Genomic DNA, 19,504 nt, shown 5'->3' on the forward strand with positions numbered 1-19,504 from the left:
CCACAGTGATGCCCCAATGAATCCCAGAGTGATTTGATCAGTGACTGGAAAAGTATCTGCAAAGCCCCCTTCGGGGAGTGGTGAGAACGGGGAGAAATTCAACTTCCCAAAGTTGAATTCTTGATAGTCTCACAAGCAGTGTGGACAACCAAAGCTATAGGCAGAGCCCCCAGTCTTGGGGTTTGTTCATATGAAACTTAACCCCGCAAAGGATAGGTCAGGTCTACTTAAAATTTAGGCCTAAGAGTCACCCCCAAGAGAGCCTCTTTTGTTGCTCAGATGTGGCCCCTCTCTCCAGCCAACACAACAAGCAGTCTCACCACCCTACCCCTCTCTATGTGGGACATGACTCCCAGGGGTGTGGACCTTCCTGGCAACGTGGGACAGAGATCTTGGAATGAGCAGAGACTCAGCATCAAGGGATTGAGAAAAACCCTAGAATGAGCTGAGACTCAGCATCAAGAGATTGAGAAAACCTTCTTGACCAAAAGGGGGAAGAGTGAAATGAGACAAAGTGTTAATGGCTGAGAGATTCCAAATAGACTCAAGAAGTTATCCTGGAGGTTATTCTTATGCATTAAGTAGATATCACCTTGTTATTCAAGATGTAATGGAGAGGCTGGAGGGAACTGCCTGAAAATGTGGAGCTGTGTTCCAGTAGCCATGTTTCTTGAAGATGATTGTATAATGCTATAGCTTTCACAATGTAACTGTGTGATTGTGAAAAGCTTGTGTCTGATGCTCCTTTTATCTACCTTGTTAGCAGACAAGTAAAACATATGGAAAAAAATAAATAATAGGGGGAACAAATGTTAAAATAAATTTAGTTTGAAATGCTAGTGATCAATGAAAGGGAGGGGTAAGGGTATGGTAAGTATAAAGTTTTTTTTGTTTTGTTTTATTTTTCTGTTCTCTTTTTATGTCTTTTTCTGAATTGATGCAAATGTGTGGGAAATGATCATGATGATGAATATGCAACTATGTGATGATATTGTGAATTGCTGAGTATGTGTTGGGAATGTTTGTGCTTCTTGTAATTTTTTTTTAATTAATAATAAAAAAAAAGAACTGTGAGTAACTTGCTCCATGGTAGTGGCCAGCACCCATTGCCCACTCTCAAGGAGAACCAATTTTGTCTCATCCCTAGCTGGCTGCTGTGGACAGAGAGGGCTATGGAAACCCTCTTCTCCAAGAAAACGAGGTCACAGTCCAGTGCTGATCATAGCTTTTGATTGTGAAATTAATTCACTGAGTCCCAACTCTGAACTGCTGCCTGGTTTATCCTGCCCTGAACAAAGATGTCCAGGGCCATTACTTCAACCTGTCCATCAACATGGGCAAAGGAAATGGAGGATTAAAGATGCAGAGACTCCTTAGGGCTGTGGAGAACAACTTGTGGAAGCGCATCATCTGATGGGCTGGCCAGGAAAGGACAGCCTTGGGGGAGCTGTTAAAAAAGGGTTTTTTTTGTTGTATTTCCTGATCCCCTCCGTAGGACAATTTAGAATTGATCTGTGTCCCTTCATGGGTCGCTGGCTCTGTTTTGCCTATGAAATAATAAGCTGGAAAAGTCTTCTCTTTGAATAGGAATATATGTCAAACTGGTTGAACACTGTAATGACTTGAGAATAAACTACTCAGAATTGAAAAAAAAAAAGCAGATTGCCTCACAGTTTCAGGGCCTCTTGCTTCTCACCCCACTTTTCTTGTTCGAGTGCCCACGTGTCTACTCACAGGTGTACCTAATAAACTTCCTACTTCCTTGCTGTATGCTGTTCTGTGCCCTTAAATTCTTTCCTATGGCATGGCCAAGAACCTAGAAGCATGAATATGGTGACACATTTTGGCAAGCCAGCTGGGAGTTCTTCCCCTCTCCAGCCATCTGGACTGCTAAGCCATGCCTTTTGACTGGGAGGCATGGTCACAAAGTTTTCACTTTTTCTTCTCACATGGCTCATTGTTGTTCTCTCCTGTGTCCTCATGCATTGCTGTGTCTCTAGGAATCTGAGGACTCTGCTATGCCTCTCCCATGACATAATCTCAGTCTACTCTTGAGTTCTCTGGCTCTATCTTCAGAGGTGGTAGGACCCTGTCTCCACACCACGAAGAATCAAAAAGACTTAGAGTGACAGGTGATGTTGCCCTTGAGACCAGACTGAGGAGTTTTCCCCATATCATGCGGGAGTATGATGGAAGCCAAATCAAGTCCCCCGCCCCACCCACCCCCATTTCTCCCCTTGGCTCTCTGAGACTTTCCCACATTTTCTCCTTTCTTCCTCTCTGGAGACCCAGACCCTTTCTCCAGTTGAATCTTCCTGTTTTCACCTCTTTGACAGAAATCCTCTCCCCTTCATGAGCCTCCCTCTCCTCTGAGACATTCCATCTTTTATAACACAGGATGCTAGGCTAAGGGTTTTTGTGGAAAACCAGGTGTTGTCTTTGACATTCTAAGGCATCACCTCTGGTTTATGTTCATGAGAAGTGACTATTTCCACTGGGAATATCTCCCCTCCAGGTCTTCATCATTTAGTCTCTATTGAGCCCCACTGCAGCCAAATACGCAGCATCCCTTCTACCAGAGCATGCTCACTTTTTAACCCTCAGGAAATAGAAGACTTAGAAGACAAAAGTATGCCCAGGAGTGTTGACCTAGACTTCCCTCATTTGGGCAAGTGCCCCCAACTTGGGGCATAGGTCTAGACATCTCCTGGGGAGGGATGTCCTGGGAATGACTGGCTTCTCAAGAAATTGGGCCAGCAAGCGAGGAAGGCATCCTTGAGAGACTTATCCTGGAATTCTTCCATAAGGCATGGGAAATCCCCAAAAGCACAGGTCTAGACATCTCTCAGGACAGATGTCTGGGATGCCCAGCAACTTTACTCCCCATGTTCCCAAGAGATTGGGCTGGTGGAGAGGAAAATCCCAACCCTAGCATGTGTGTGCCAAGTGGTCACACTAGCACTAGTGAGGCTTCTCTATTTCTTTTCCAAAGAAAATGGGAAATGCCAACACTTAATATAAGCTAGAAAATGAGAAAGCATGGCCCTCCAATGGGACTCTCAATTACAATACCATCCTCCTATCTGTAAGGGACAGATAAAGTAATCAGAAATTATCTAAACCCAGATGTTTATGACTCTCAATCAAGACAAGGGCCTGGAAAGGACTTGTCACCCACATTAGAACTATCAAAGAAAGAGGAAACTTCAGGAATAGGGACCATATGGCCATCCATTTACTAGAAGGTATGAAAAAATGTACCACCAAGCCAGTAAATTATGATAAGCTAAAAAAAAAAGTTACTCAGGAAAAAGAGAAAAACCTGGCCCTGTTCCAGGGGAAGCTGATGGAGGCTGCTAAAAGTATGCCAATGTCATCTTTTGGGAAGATGGCCAAATAGAGTAGTTTGAGATTAGCCCTGTTCCATGAAAAAGATAGAGAAGGGACAGAAGGGTGACTGAGGTGGTGATTCAGGAGTGCAGCTGACCTGGGAGACTCTTCTGCACCACATAGAGCAACTCTAGTTACAGAGACTGAGGAACTGAGAGGCAGAAAGCTGGAGCCTGGCATGGAGGGGCAGAGCTTGCAGGAGAGCATGGATGGGAGCTGGGGACTGGGAATTAAACCAGGCCACATCCTTTGGGTACACGACCCTCCTCAGCACAGCCTGGTGACTGGCAACTCACCCTACACCCCATGCACCTGAACCCCATCACCTGCTCCCATTTCCAATGCTCCAGGCACCCATCCCACCAGGCCACACTGCACATACCTGCCCCACACCCCCAGTCCAGGTGCAGCCCAACCTACCTCTCTGCACCCCTCTGGAGCACTATCTACCCCGCCCTGTTCCCTGCAGGCTGTTGCAAGTGCATAATGGCTGCGGGCACTAACCTCCATACCGAGGCTATCCTGCCCCCCTGCCCATAGTCTAAAAATAGAGCCTTGCCTAATGACCAAATTAAAACACCAGAGACACATATATTGGAACAACTAATCAAAGATGTTCATACAACTCCATTTAATAAAATAAATGGGATAGCAAATGACATAAAGGAGAACAAGAAGTCAGCAGGAGAGCATTGTGGTAGTTAGATTCAGGCGTCAACTTGGCTGGATGAAGTTGTCTAGATCTATCACTGTGGATACGAGCCAAGGACATGTGAACCTCATCTGTTGCTGATTACATCTGCAGTCAGCTAGGAGACATGACTGCCTCGATGAATAATGTTTGATTTAATTGGCTGATGCTTAAATGAGAGAGCTCAATGTAGCACAGCCCAAGCAGCTCAGCATACCTCATCTCAGCACTCGCAGCTCAGCCCAGGCCTTTAGAGATACAGAAAGAAATCATCCCGGGGAAAGTTGTTGGAACCCAGAGGCCTGGAGAGAAGGCCAGCAAAGATCACCCTGTACCTTCCCATGTAGAAAAGAACCTCAGTTGAAAGTAAGCTGCCTTTCCTCTGAAGGAATAATGAAATAAATCCGCTTTTATTAAAAGCCAATCAGTCTCTGGTGTGTTGCATTCTGGCAGCTAGAAAACTAGAACAAGTATAAAGAGAAATTTGAAAGAATAAATAGAAAAATATCAGATATCACAGAGATTAAAGACTCTGTTGACCATAAAAAACATACCAGAGGCACACAACACCAGATTTGAAGAGACAGCTGAAAGAATAAGTGATATAGAGGGCAGAATAATTGACTTTGAAGACTCAAAATAGCAAGCAGCAAAAAAGATGGAAAAAATTGAATTGGATCTCAGGGAAGTGATAGATAAAACAAACAGCGCAAATATAAGAATCACTGATGTCCAGAAGGAGAAGAGAGGAGTAGAAGTCTAGGAAGAATAGCTGAGGATATAACGGGGGGAAACTTTCCAATCCCCATGAAGGACATAAATATATGTCCTTCAAAGAATCCCAACAAACTCCAAGCAGAATAAATCCAAATCGGCCTTCCCCAAGGCACATACTAATCACTCTGTCAAATGCTGAAGAGAAGCTGAAACTCCAGAAAGCAGCAAGAGAAAAACAATCCACTGCATACAAGGGAAGCCAATTAAGACTGAGTTCAGACTACTCAACTGGAGGTGAGAAGGCGGTGGAATGATATATACAAGATCCTGAAAGAGAAAGGCTTACTGCCAAGAATTCTGTATCTAGCCACATTGTCCTTCAAAACTGAGGGAGAAATTAAAGTTTTCACAGACAAAGAAGTTCTGAAAGAATTTGTCAATGAGAGCCCATCCTAAAAGAAATACTAAAAGGAGTTCTACCAGCTGAAGAAAAAAAAAAAGAAGAAGGGAGAGGGAGGTCTGGAGAAGGACACAGAATTGAAGAGTACCACTAAGAGTAATTTAAATAATAAAAAGAGAAAGAGGGAAAAGAATATATAGATCTGACAAATAAAATTAAAAAGATAAGATGGTGGATTCAAGAAATGTCTTTTTAATATAAACATTTAATGTTAACAGACTAAACTTACCAATTAAAAGATACAGATTGGCAGAATGGATTAAGAAACATAATCCGGCTATATGCTGCTTACAAGAGACTCATCTTAGACACAAGGATGCAAATAGATTGAAAGTGAAAGGATGGAAAAAGATTTTACATGCAAGTTGTAATCAAAAGAAAGCAGGAGCAGCTATTCTAATATCAGGCAAAATAGACTTTAAATTTAAAGACATCATAAGAGAAAAAGAAGGACGCTATATACTAATTAAAGGGTCAATTCACCAAGAAGATATAGCAATCAAAAATGTTTATGCTCCCAATCAAGGCTCCAAAGTACATGAAACAGACATTGGCAAAACTGAAGGGAGCGATAGACGTTTCAACATTAATAGTAGAAGACTTCAATACACCACTCTCCTCTATAGATAGAACAACCAGACAGAAGATTAACAAGAAAAGAGAGAAGTTAAACAACTTGATAAATGAATTAGACCTAGCAGACATATATAGGTCATTGCACCCCCAAGCACAAGGATATGCATTCTTCTCTAGTGTTCATGGAACGTTCTCTAGGATAGACCATATGCTAGAGCACAAAACAGGTCTTTATAAATTTAAAAACATTGAAATTGGGTGGGCCACGGTGGCTCAGCAGGCAGAGTTCTCACCTGGCATGCCAGAGACCTGGTATTTGATTTCTGGTGCCTGCCCATGCAAAAAAAAAAAAAAAAAGAAAGAAAAGAAATTATTCAAAGCACTTTCTTTGATCACAATGAGATGAAGCTGGATCTCAATAACCACCAAAGATCAAGAACATTCACAAGTATGTGGAGATTAAATAACACACTCTTAAACAACCAGTGGGTCAAAGAAAAAAAATGCTAGACAATTCAGTAGCTATCTGGAGATGAATGAAAATGAGAACACAACGTATCAGAACCTATGGGAGGTGGTAAAGGCTGGGCTGAGAGGGAAATTTATTGCCCTAAATGCCTATATTAAAAACAAGAAAGAGTGAAAATTGAGGACTTAACAGTAAACCTGGAGGAACTTGAGAAAGAACAGCAAAGTAACCCCAAAGTAAATAAGAGAAGAGAAATAACAAAGATTAAAGCAGAGACAAATGAATGGGAGAATAAAAAGCAATAGAAAGAATTGATAAAACCAAAAGTTGGTTCTTTGAGAAAATCAGTAACATTGATGGGCCACTAGCAAGACTAACAAAGAAAAAAAGAGAGAGGATGCAAATTAGCAAAATCAGAGGTGAAAAGGGGTGCATTACCACAGACCCTGAAGAAATAAAACAAATCATAAAAAGATACTATGAACAACTATACACCAACAAACTAGAAAACTTAGATGAAATGGACAAATTCCTGGAGACACACAAACAAGCTACACTGACTCAGAAAGAAATAAATGATCTCAACAAACCAATCACAAGTAAAGAGATTCAATCAGTCATCAAAAATCTTTCTACAAAGAAAAGCCCAGGGCCAGATGTCTTCACAAGGGAATTTTATCAAACATTCGAGAAAGAACTAACACAAATCCTGCTAAAATTTTTCCCAAAAAAAAAATTGAGGAAAGAGGAACTCTACCTAATACATTTTTTGAAACTAACATCACTTTAATACCAAAACTGGGTAAGGATGCTACAAGAAAGGAAAACTTCAGGCCAAAACTCCCTAATGAACATAGATGCAAAAATTCTCAATAAAATACTAGCAAATCGAATCCAACAGCACTTAAAAGAATTATATATCATAACGAAGTGGGGTTTATACCAGGAATGCAAGGGTGTTTCAATACAAGAAAATCAATTAATGTAATTCAGTACATTAACAAATCAAAAAGGGAAAATCACATGATCATCTCAATTCATGTTGAAAAAGCATTCAAAAAAATTAAGCATCCTTTTCTGATAAAAATACTCCAATAGATAGGAATCAAAGGTAACTGCCTCAATATGATAAAGGGAATATATGAAAAACTGATGGCCAGCATCATACTCAATGGAGAGAGACTGAAAGCTTTCCCCTCAGATGGTGAACAAGACAAGGATGCCCTCTGTCACCACTGTTATTCAACATTGTGCTAAAAGTTCTAGCTAGAGCAATCAGGCAATAAAAATAAATAAGAACATCCAAATTGAAAAGAAAGAAGTAAAGCTCTCATTATTTGCAGATGATATGATACTATACTTGGAAGATCCTACAGCAAAGTTACTTGAGCTAATAAACAAATCCAGCAAGGTGGCAGGATGTAAAATTAATGGCAAAAATCAGTAATATTTCTATACGCAAGCAATGAGCTAGCTGCGGAGTCAGTTAAGGAAAAAATTCCATTCAAAGTAGCAACTAAAAAAATGAAATACTTAGGAATGAACTTAGCTAGGGACGTAAAGGACTTGTACACAGAAAATTACATAACATTGCTAAAAGAAACCAAAGGAGACCTAAATAGGTGGAATGACATTCCCTGCTCATGGATAGGAAAGCTAAATATAATTAAGAAGTCAATTCTCCCCAAATTCATCGACAGATTCAACAGAGTGCCAATCAAAATTCCAGCAACCTACTTTGAAGATTTGGAAAAGCTAACTACCAAATTCATCTGGAAGGAAAAGAGCTCCCGAATAGCTAAAAGCATCCTATAAAAGAAGAATGAAGTGGAAGAATTAACACTCCCTGACTTTAAAACCTATTATAAAGCCACAGTGCTGAAAAGAGCACAAAGATAAAAGCATTCACCAATAGAACTGAATCAAGAGCGTGGAAATAGAGCACCAAATCTATGGCCAACTGATTTTTGGCAATGCCCCTAAATCCACTGAATTGGGACAAAATAGTCTTTTCAGTAATTGGGCATGGAAGACCTGGATATCAACAGCAAAAAGAATGAAAGAGGACCTCTATCTTACACCCTATACAAAAATTAACTCAAGGTGGATCAAACACACCTAAATATAAGAACTAGCACCATAAAGCTTCTAGAAGAAAATGTAGGGAAACACCTTCAAGACCTAGTGATAGGAGGTGGCTTCCTACACTTTACACCCAAAGCACAAGCAACAAAAGAAAGAATAGATAAATGGAACTCTTCGGAATCAAAGGCTTCTGCACCTCAAAAGACTTTGTCAAAAAGGTGAAAGGCAGCCAACTCAATGGGAGAAAATATTTGGAAATCACATATCAGAGACAGGTTTGATTTCCTCTATATACAAAGAAATCATACAACTCAGTAACAAAAGAACAAACAACCCAATTATAATGGGCTAAATATATGAATAGGCATTTTTCTGAGGAGCAAACACAGATAGGTAAAGGCACATAAAGAGATGCTCATTTTTATTGGCTACAAGGGAAATGCAGATGAAGATTATGATGAGATACCACCTCACACCTATAAGAATGACTGCCATTAAACAAATAGGAAACTATAAATGTTGAAGAGGATATGGAGAAACTGGGACAATTGTGCACTGATGTTGGGAATGTATAACGGTGCAGTCACTGTGGAGGATTGTTTGGCAGTTCCTTAGGAAACTAAATATCGAGTTGCCCTATGACCCAGCAATAGCAATACTTGGTATATACACAGAAGAGCGTATATACACAGAAGAGCTGAAAACAATGCCACAAACAGACATTTGCACACTGATGTTCATAGCAGCATCATTCACAATCACCAAAAGATGGAAACAAACCAAATGCCCATCAACAGACGAATGGATCAACAAAATTTGGTATTTACATACAATGGAATATTATGCAGCAGTAAGACAAAATGACATCCTGAAGTACATTACAAGATGGATGAGCCTTGAGGACATAATGCTGAGTGAAATTAGCCAGACACAAAAGGACAGATACTGTATGATTCCACTTTTATGACCAACATAAAGATATACTCAGAGGCTTATAATACAGAATGTGGGGAACTTAGGGAATCATAGAAACTAGAGATGGGTGAGCTGTTAGCTAATGAGGTTGAACTCCAGCATAAGGGAATGAATAGGAGTGAAGGTGGTTCTCTAGTGGGTCTATAAGTAATATTACCATATTGAAGATGAACAAGACTGAAGGGGGTTTTATAGACCTGTGCATCTCACTGATTAACACTAGAAATATAAACTAGTTCTCACAAGAATTACTTGAAAGATACAATTTTTATATGAAGAGTGTTTAAGTCCAGGGTACAGGGGGAAACTGCTATTGCATGCTATGAGCTATGTTCAAAAGGAAACCATCAGCACTACCACAGCAACAGCAGAGATAAATTATGGGGGGACACAGAGTGATTTGAGCAGTGAATAAAAAAGTATTTGCAAAATCCCCTTTCAGGAATGGTGAGAAAGGGGGGAAATTCAACTTCCCAAAGTTCAAGTCTTGATATTCTCACAAGCAATGCGGACAATCAAAGCTATAGGATGAGCCCCCAATCTTGAGGTTTGTTCATATGAAGCTCAACCCCACAAAGGATAGGTCAAGCCTCCTTAAAATTAGGCCTAAGGGTCACCCCCAAGAGAACTTCTTTTGTTGCTCAGATGTGGCCTCTCTCGCCAGCCAACACAACAAGCAAACTCACCACCCTCCCCCTGTCTACATGGGACATGATTCCCAGGGGTGTGGACCTTCCTGGAAACATGAGACAGAAATCCTGGAATGAGCTCAGACTCAGCATCAAGGGATTGAGAAAACCCCTAGAATGAGCTGAGACTCAGCATCAAGGGATTGAGAAAACCTTTTCGACCAAAAGGGGGAAGAGGGAAATGAGACAAAGTGTCAATGGCTGAGAGATTCCAAGCAGAGTCGAGAGGTTGTCCTGGAGGTTATTCTTATGCATTAAATAGACATCACCTTGTTAGTCAAGATGTAGTGGAGAGGCTGGAGGGAACTGCCTGCAAATGTGGAGGGTGTTCCAGTAGCCATGTTTCTTGAAGATGATACAGCTTTCACAATGTGACTGGGTGATTGTGAAAATCTCATGTCTGATGCTCCTTTTATCTATCTTATCAACAGATGAATAAAACATATGGAATAAAGATGAATAATAGGGGGAACAAATGTTAAAATAAATTTAGAGTGAAATGCTGGTGATCGGTGAGGGGGAGGGGTGGGGGGTATGATATGTGTGAATTTTTATCTGTTTTCTTTTTATTTCTTTTTCTGAATAGATGCAAATGTTCCAAGAAATGATCATGATGATGAATATGCAACTATGTGATGATATTATGAATTACTGATTATATAGGTAGAACGGAATTATCAAAAGCTACGAATGTTTGCATTTGTTTGGTGTTTTTTGGTACTTAAATTTTTTTTTTTAATTAATTTTAAAAAATTATGGGGGGAAGGACAAGAGTTCAGAGGAGGCTTAGATTTCCTATTTGGAGAGGGTGTGTTCATTTGTTTTCTTTCTCTTCGGAACAATGAAATTATCTAAAATGGAAAGTGTCAATGGACTGTGGACATTGGGCTCTCTACATGATGACCAATGAATGCAGGTGGCTGAAGGATGCATGATGGAGAAGCAGATTGGTGAACAATGTGTATACTTATGAATGAAGGTTGTGGTGCTATAAAAAGGAGCAATGTCATGAGACATGCAGTGATGTGAATGAACATGTGGGACATTTGGTGAGGCAAAGTAAGCCAGAAACAAAAGAACAAGAATGGTATGGTCACCTTTAGAAAATACTTATAAGAAAACAGGGGCCTAGACTGTAAGCTTTTAGAGTAGACATGTTAAGTCTGGAGTTGTGGTTATTATTTCTGAATTTTGAGAGGCTGTTTTATATATATATAACCTGATATTTAGAGTTAAGAACGAAGCTGAATAGGTTGGGGTTAAAGTAATTCAGAACATAGGGGTAAGGAAGACAGTGTCTTTATTTTAAAGCCACACATACTCTTTGAAACCAATGGAAGAAAAGTCTATTTTGTCTGAAACTGAAATTTTCTGCAGTGCATAATCTAATTCAACCTATCTTTCCAGTTCATTTGAACAACTGAAACACAGGGAACACAGAATAAGAAAGAGGTCCTTTAATCCTGTATAGATTATTGTAATGCCTGGATACATCCTAGAGTATATTAAGCAGATAATCAAAAAGTATTGGCAAAGTCCACTGAGGGAAGGGAGAAAGAATATGGAACTAGTAAACCTTACCATCAGGGAATCCCCTGAAACTGTGTCAAACTTTATGGACATCCAAGTCAACAGGCCATGCCCTCGATCAAGAGGCTTACTCTTGTGAAGCTTATGTAGGTAGCATAGAAGCTTAGACTAACTATTTCATGCCTAAGAGTTACTTCTGGACGACCTCTTTTGTTGCTCATATGTGGCCTCAGTCTCTCTAAGCCCTACTCTGCAAGTGAAATCATTGCCCTCCCCGCTACGTGGGACATGACATCCAGGGGTGAAAGTCTCCCTGGCATCATGGGAGATGACTCCCAGGGATGAATCCAGACCTGGCACTGCAGGATCAACAATTCTGTTTCTGACCAAAATGGGGGAAAGAAGTGTAATTAGTAAAATATCTGTGGCAGGGAGAGTTCAAATAGAGTTGAGAGGCTACTCTGGAGATTGCTCTTATGCAAGCTTCAGTTAGACCTTGCTACCTATCATAACCTGCTAACCCCCAACTAGTACCATTCCAGCCAATCCTAAAGAACACCTAAGGCAACATATAAGATTCCACGAGGGTTCCTTGAACTAGAGGAACTTAACAGAAACCTACAATCTTCAGATGGCTCCCCGGTCCAGATAAGTGTGAAACCTAGTCCAGCCTCTCCAGAAGATCAGACAGTTCTATCTCCCTACTCCATATCAGTGACAGATTCTTCCAAATATGAAAATGTTAGAATGGCCATAGCCCAAATACTCCTAAAGAGAGGGATGGAAAGATCAAAGATTAACAAATGAATATGAATACTGAGTCATTAAGTTGATATCTCCTTTTATTACCCAGTATTTTAGAGCAGTTAGAAGTAAAAACCTAAAACTGTGAAACTGTAACCCATGTCAAACTCTGAAATACATTCTACAACTAATTATGGTGCTGCTCTTTGAAATTTATAGCTTTTTTGTATATATGTTATTTTTCACATAAAAAAAGGAAAAAAGAGTCGATTGTGACAATAAAAAAAATATTTAAGCCCTCTAGCCTCCTATATTCTGGAGCAGCTAGAAGGAAAAACCTGAGAGGATCATATAGTAACCCATGACAAACTCTGGGATCTATCCTATAACTACTTGTTGAAGAGTGCTTTGAAAACTACTGCTTTTTTATTTCTTTGCTTTGTATATATGTTATACTATACAATTAAAAAAAGCTGAAAAAAAAAAAAGAAGTATTTCCAAAGTCCCTTTGGGGAGAAAGAAGAAAATATTAAACTTCCCATGTGGGGAATTCCTGATATTCTTGCAAGCAAAGGGGACAACTAATTCAATAGACTGAGAAATTGATCTTGAGGCTTGCCCCTATGAAACTTATTCCTGCAAAGGAGAAGCTAAATTTACTGATAATTATGCTTAAGTGTCACCCACAGAGAATCTCTTTCGTTGTTCAGATGTGGCCTCTCTCTATGCCAACTCTGCAGGTGAACTCACTGTCCTTCCAGGGGTGTAGGTCTCCCTGGCAATGTGGAATATGACTCCCAAGGATGAGCATGGCCCTGGCAAGATTGGATTGAGAAAGCTTCTTGACCAAAAGGGGGAGGAGAGAAATGAGACAAAATAAAATTTCAGTGGCTGACAGATTTCAAGCAGAGTTTTGAGGTTATTCTGGAGGTTATTCTTATGTATTATTTAGATATCACTGTTTTCATTTATGGTGTATTGGACTGGAAGTACCTGAAACTGTTTAATTCTTTTTTTTATTAATTAACGGAAAAAAAGAAATTAACCCAACATTTAGAAATCATACCATTCTACATATGCAATCAGTAATTCTTCACATAGATGCATAATCATCATTTCTTAGTACATTTGCATTGGTTTAGAAGAACTAGCAACACAACCGAAAAAGATATAGAATGTTAATATAGAGAAAAAAATAAAAGTAATAATAGTAAAAACAAAACAAAACAAAACAAAACAAAACAAAAACCTATAGCTCGGATGAGGCTTCATTCAGTGTTTTAACATGATTACTTTACAATTAGGTAGTATTGTGCTGTCCATTTTTGAGTTTTTGTATCTAGTCCTGTTGCACAGTCTGTATCCCATCAGCTCCAATTACCCATTATCTTACCCTGTTTCTTACTCCTGCTGAACTCTGTTACCAATGACATATTCCAAGTTTATTCTCAAATGTCGATTCACATCATTGGGACCATACAGTATTTGTCTTTTAGTTTTTGGCTAGACTCACTCAGCATAATGTTCTCTAGGTCCATCCATGTTATTATATGCTTCATAAGTTTATCCTGCCTTAAAGCTGCATAATATTCCATCGTATGTATATACCACAGTTTGTTTAGCCACTCGTCTGTTGATGGACATTTTGGCTGTTTCCATCTCTTTGCAATTGTAAATAACGCTGCTATAAACATTGGTGTGCAAATGTCCATTTGAGTTTTTGCCCTTAATTCCTTTGAGTAGATTCCCAGCAATGGAATTGCTGGGTCATATGGCAATTCTATATTCAGCTTTTTGAGGAACCGCCAAACTGCCTTCCACAGTGGTTGCACCATTTGACATTCCCACCAACAGTGGATAAGTGTGCCTCTTTCACCGCATCCTCTCCAGCACTTGTCATTTTCTGTTTTGTTGATAATGGCCATTCTGGTGGGTGTGAGATGATATCTCATTGTGGTTTTGATTTGCATTTCTCTAATGGCCAGGGACATTGAGCATCTCCTCATGTGCCTTTTGGCCATTTGTATTTCCTCTTCTGAGAGGTGTCTATTCAAGTCTTTTTCCCATTTTGTAATTGGGTTGGCTGTCTTTTTGTTGTTGAGTTGAACAATCTCTTTATAAATTCTGGATACTAGACCTTTATCTGATATGTTACTTCCAAATATTGTTTCCCATTGTGTAGGCTGTCTTTCTCCTTTCTTGATGAAGTTCTTTGATGCACAAAAGTGTTTAATTTTGAGGAGTTCCCATTTATTTATTTCCTTCTTCAGTGCTCTTGCTTTAGGTTTAAGGTCCATAAAACTGCCTCCAATTGTAAGATTCATAAGATATCTCCCTACATTTTCCTCTAACTGTTCTATGGTCTTAGACCTAATGTTTAGATCTTTGATCCATTTTGAGTTAACTTTTGTATAAGGTGTGAGATATGGGTCTTCTTTCATTCTTTTGCATATGGATATCCAGTTCTCTAGTCACCATTTATTGAAGAGTCTGTTCTGCCCCAGGTGAGTTGGCTTGACTGCCTTATCAAAGATCAAAGGTCCATAGATGAGAGGGTCTATATCTGAGCACTCTATTCGATTCCATTGGTTGATATATCTATCTTTATGCCAATACCATGCTGTTTTGACCACTGTGGCTTCATAATATGCCTTAAAGTCAGGCAGTGCAAGACCTCCAGCTTCGTTTTTTTTCCTCAAGATGTTTTTAGCAATTCGGGGCACCCTGCCCTTCCAGATAAATTTGCTTATTGGTTTTTCTATTTCTGAAAAATAAGTTGTTGGGATTTTGATTGGTATTGCATTGAATCTGTAAATCAATTTAGGTAGGATTGACATCTTAACTATATTTAGTCTTCCAATCCATGAACACGGTATGCCCTTCCATCTACTTAGGTCTTCTGTGATTTCTTTTAGCAGTTTTTTGTAGTTTTCTTTATATAGGTTTTTTGTCTCTTTAGTTAAATTTATTCCTAGGTATTTTATTCTTTTAGTTGCAATTGTAAATGGGATTCGTTTCTTGATTCCCCCTCCACTTGTTCATTGCTAGTGTATAGAAATGCTACAGATTTTTGAATGTTGATCTTATAACCTGCTACTTTGCTGTACTCATTTATTAGCTCTAGTAGTTTTGTTGTGGATTTTTCCGGGTTTTCGACGTATAGTATCATATCATCTGCAAACAGTGATAGTATTACTTCTTCCTTTCCAATTTTGATGCCTTGTATTTCTTTTTCTTGTCTAATTACTCTGGCTAGAACCTCCAACACGATGTTGAATAATAGTGGTGATAGTGGACATCCTTGTCTTGTTCCTGATCTTAGGGGGAAAGTTTTCAATTTTTCCCCATTGAGGATGATATTAGCTGTGGGTTTTTCATATATTCCCTTTATCATTTTAAGGAAGTTCCCTTGTATTCCTATCCTTTGAAGTGTTTTCAACAGGAAAGGATGTTGAATCTTGTCAAATGCCTTCTCTGCATCAATTGAGATGATCGTGTGATTTTTCTGCTTTGATTTGTTGATATGTTGTATTACATTAATTGATTTTCTTATGTTGAACCATCCTTGCATACCTGGGATGAATCCTACTTGGTCATGATGTATAATCCTTTTAATGTGTTGTTGGATACGATTTGCTAGAATTTTATTGAGGATTTTTGCATCTATATTCATTAGAGAGATTGGCCTGTAGTTTTCTTTTTTTGTAATATCTTTGCCTGGTTTTGGTATGAGGGTGATATTGGCTTCATAGAATGAATTAGGTAGTTTTCCCTCTGCTTCAATTTTTTTGAAGAGTTTGAGGAGAGTTGGTACTAATTCTTTCTGGAATGTTTGATAGAATTCACATGTGAAGCCGTCTGGTCCTGGACTTTTCTTTTTAGGAAGCTTTTGAATGACTGCTTCAATTTCTTTACTTGTGATTGGTTTGTTGAGGTCATCTATGTCTTCTTGAGTCAAAGTTGGTTGTTCATGTCTTTCCAGGAACCCGTCCATTTCATCTATATTGTTGTATTTATTAGCGTAAAGTTGTTCATAGTATCCTGTTATTACCTCCTTTATTTCTGTGAGGTCAGTAGTTGTGTCTCCTCTTCCATTTCTGATCTTATTTATTTGCATCCTCTCTCTTCTTCTTTTTGTCAATCTTGCTAAGGGCCCATCAATCTTATTGATTTTCTCATAGAACCAACTTCTGGCCTTATTGATTTTCTCTATTGTTTTCATGTTTTCAATTTCATTTATTTGTGCTCTAATCTTTGTTATTTCTTTCCTTTTGCTTGCTTTGGGATTAGTTTGCTGTTCTTTCTCCAGTTCTTCCAAGTGGACAGTTAATTCCTGCATTTTTGCCTTTTCTTCTTTTCTGATATAGGAATTTAGGGCAATAAATTTCCCTCTTAGCACTGCCTTTGCTGCATCCCATAAGTTTTGATATGTTGTGTTTTCATTTTCATTCACCTCGAGGTATTTGCTAATTTCTCCTTTGACCCACTCGTTGTTTAAGAGTGTGTTGTTGAGCCTCCACGTATTTGTGAATTTTCTGGCCCTCCGCCTATTATTGATTTCCAACTTCATTCCTTTATGATCCGAGAAAGTGTTGTGTATGATTTCAATCTTTTTAAATTTGTTAAGACTTGCTTTGTGACCCAGCATATGGTCTATCTTTGAGAATGATCCATGAGCACTTGAGAAAAAGGTGTATCCTGCTGTTGTGGGATGTAATGTCCTATAAATGTCTGTTAAGTCTAGCTCATTTATAGTAATATTCAGATTCTCTGTTTCTTTATTGATCCTCTGTCTAGATGTTCTGTCCATTGATGAGAGTGGTGAATTGAAGTCTCCAACTATTATGGTATATGAGTCTATTTCCCTTTTCAGTGTTTGCAGTGTATTCCTCACGTATTTTGGGGCATTCTGGTTCGGTGCGTAAATATTTATGATTGTTATGTCTTCTTGTTTAATTGTTCCTTTTATTAGTATATAGTGTCCTTCTTTGTCTCTTTTAACTGTTTTACATTTGAAGTCTAACTTGTTGGATATTAGTATAGCCACTCCTGCTCTTTTCTGGTTGTTATTTGCATGAAATATCTTTTCCCAACCTTTCACTTTCAACCTATGTTTATCTTTGGGTCTAAGATGTGTTTCCTGTAGACAGCATATAGAAGAATCCTGTTTTTTAATCCATTCTGCCAGTCTATGTCTTTTGATTGGGGAATTCAGTCCATTGACATTTAGTGTTATTACTGTTTGGATAATATTTTCCTCTAACATTTTGCCTTTTGTATTATATATATCATATCTGATTTTCCTTCTTTCTACACTCTTCTCCACACCTCTCCCTTCTGTCTTTTTGTATCTGACTCTAGTGCTCCCTTTAGTATTTCTTGCAGAGCTGGTCTCTTGGTCACAAATTCTCTCAGTGACTTTTTGTCTGAGAATGTTTTAATTTCTCCCTCATTTTTGAAGGATAATTTTGCTGGATATAGGAGTCTTGGTTGGCAGTTTTTCTCTTTTAGTAATTTAAATATATCATCCCACTGTCTTCTAGTTCCATGGTTTCTGCTGAGAAATCTACACATAGTCTTATTGGGTTTCCCTTGTATGTGATGGATTGTTTTTCTCTTGCTGCTTTCAAGATCCTCTCTTTCTCTTTGACCTCTGACATTCTAACTAGTAAGTGTCTTGGAGAACGCCTATTTGGGTCTAATCTCTTTGGGGTGCACTGCACTTCTTGGATCTGTAATTTTAGGTCTTTCATAAGAGTTGGGAAATTTTCAGTGATAATTTCTTCCATTAGTTTTTCTCCTCCTTTTCCCTTCTCTTCTCCTTCTGGGACACCCACAACATGTATATTTCTGCGGTTCATATTGTCCTTGAGTTCCCTGTACCCTGTTCAAATTTTTCCATTCTTTTCCCAATAGTTTCTGTTTCTTTTTGGAATTCAGATGTTCCATCCTCCAAATCACTAATTCTATCTTCTGTCTCTTTAAATCTATCATTGTAGGTATCCATTGTTTTTTCCATCTTTTCTACTTTATCCTTCACTTCCATAAGTTCTGTGATTTGTTTTTTCAGTTTTTCTATTTCTTCTTTTTGTTCAGCCCATGTCTTCTTCATGTCCTCCCTCAATTTATCGATTTCATTTTTGAAGAGGTTTTCCATTTCTGTTCGTATATTCAGCATTAGTTGTCTCAGCTCTTGTATCTCATTTGAACTATTGGTTTGTTCCTTTGACTGGGCCATATTCTCAATCTTCTGAGCGTGATCCGTTATCTTCTGCTGGCGTCTGGGCATTTAGTCAGATTTCCCTGGGTGTCGGACCCAACAAGGTTGTAAGATTTTTCTGTGAAATCTCTGGGTTCTGTTTTTCTTATCCTTCCCAGTAGGTGGCGCTCGTGGCACACGTTTGACTCACGTGTTTGGAAGGGATCCCCCCGGTCACCAATCTCCGCAGCCTGGGGATTTCCGATCCAATTCTCTCAGTTGGTTCGGGGGGCCGCGCGTGGTTTGGGGGGCCGCGCGTGGTCAGCCGCCACAGCTTGAGGGGACCCTGTGGCTGGTCACCGGCCACAGCGGGTCGAGGGAATTTGCCACCGGACCAGGAAGTCACCTGCGGGGGAGGGGCGTCGGTCACCACCCGCCGCGGCCTGCGGAATTCGCCACCGGACAAGGAAGCTGCCCGCGGGGGAGGGCCACCGCGGCTTGGGTAGCCCTCTGATCCGAGACTCGTAGCCGGTCAAGGAAGCCGCCCACAAAAGAGGGGCGCCAGCTGCCGCGGCTTGGGAAACTTGCCTCTCCGAGACTCTCAGCTGGCCCGGGAAGGAGGGAGGGAGGAGCTCCGGCCGCCACAGCTGCCGCTGCCCGGGAAATCGCGCACCGCTGAGGGATCTCACCGCAGCTGAGTCTCGCAGTCAGACTAGCCAGTCCAGACTGGGGTACGCTGTGTGTCCATTCCCTGCCGTGGCCCCGGGAGCTGTTCTGCACTGTTTCTGTTCACCTAGTAGTTGCTCTGGAGGAGGAACTAAGACGCACGTACCTTACTAAGCTGCCATCTTGCCATTCGAAACTGTTTAATTCTTAATTAAACAAGCCTTAATTCTTGCAGATGATTTTATCACCATACATCTTTTACAACGTGACTGTGTGATTGTGAAAACCTTGTGGCTGATACTCCTTTTATCCA

This window comes from Tamandua tetradactyla, chromosome 20, assembly GCF_023851605.1.
Source record: "Tamandua tetradactyla isolate mTamTet1 chromosome 20, mTamTet1.pri, whole genome shotgun sequence".
NCBI classification, from domain to species: domain Eukaryota; kingdom Metazoa; phylum Chordata; class Mammalia; order Pilosa; family Myrmecophagidae; genus Tamandua; species Tamandua tetradactyla.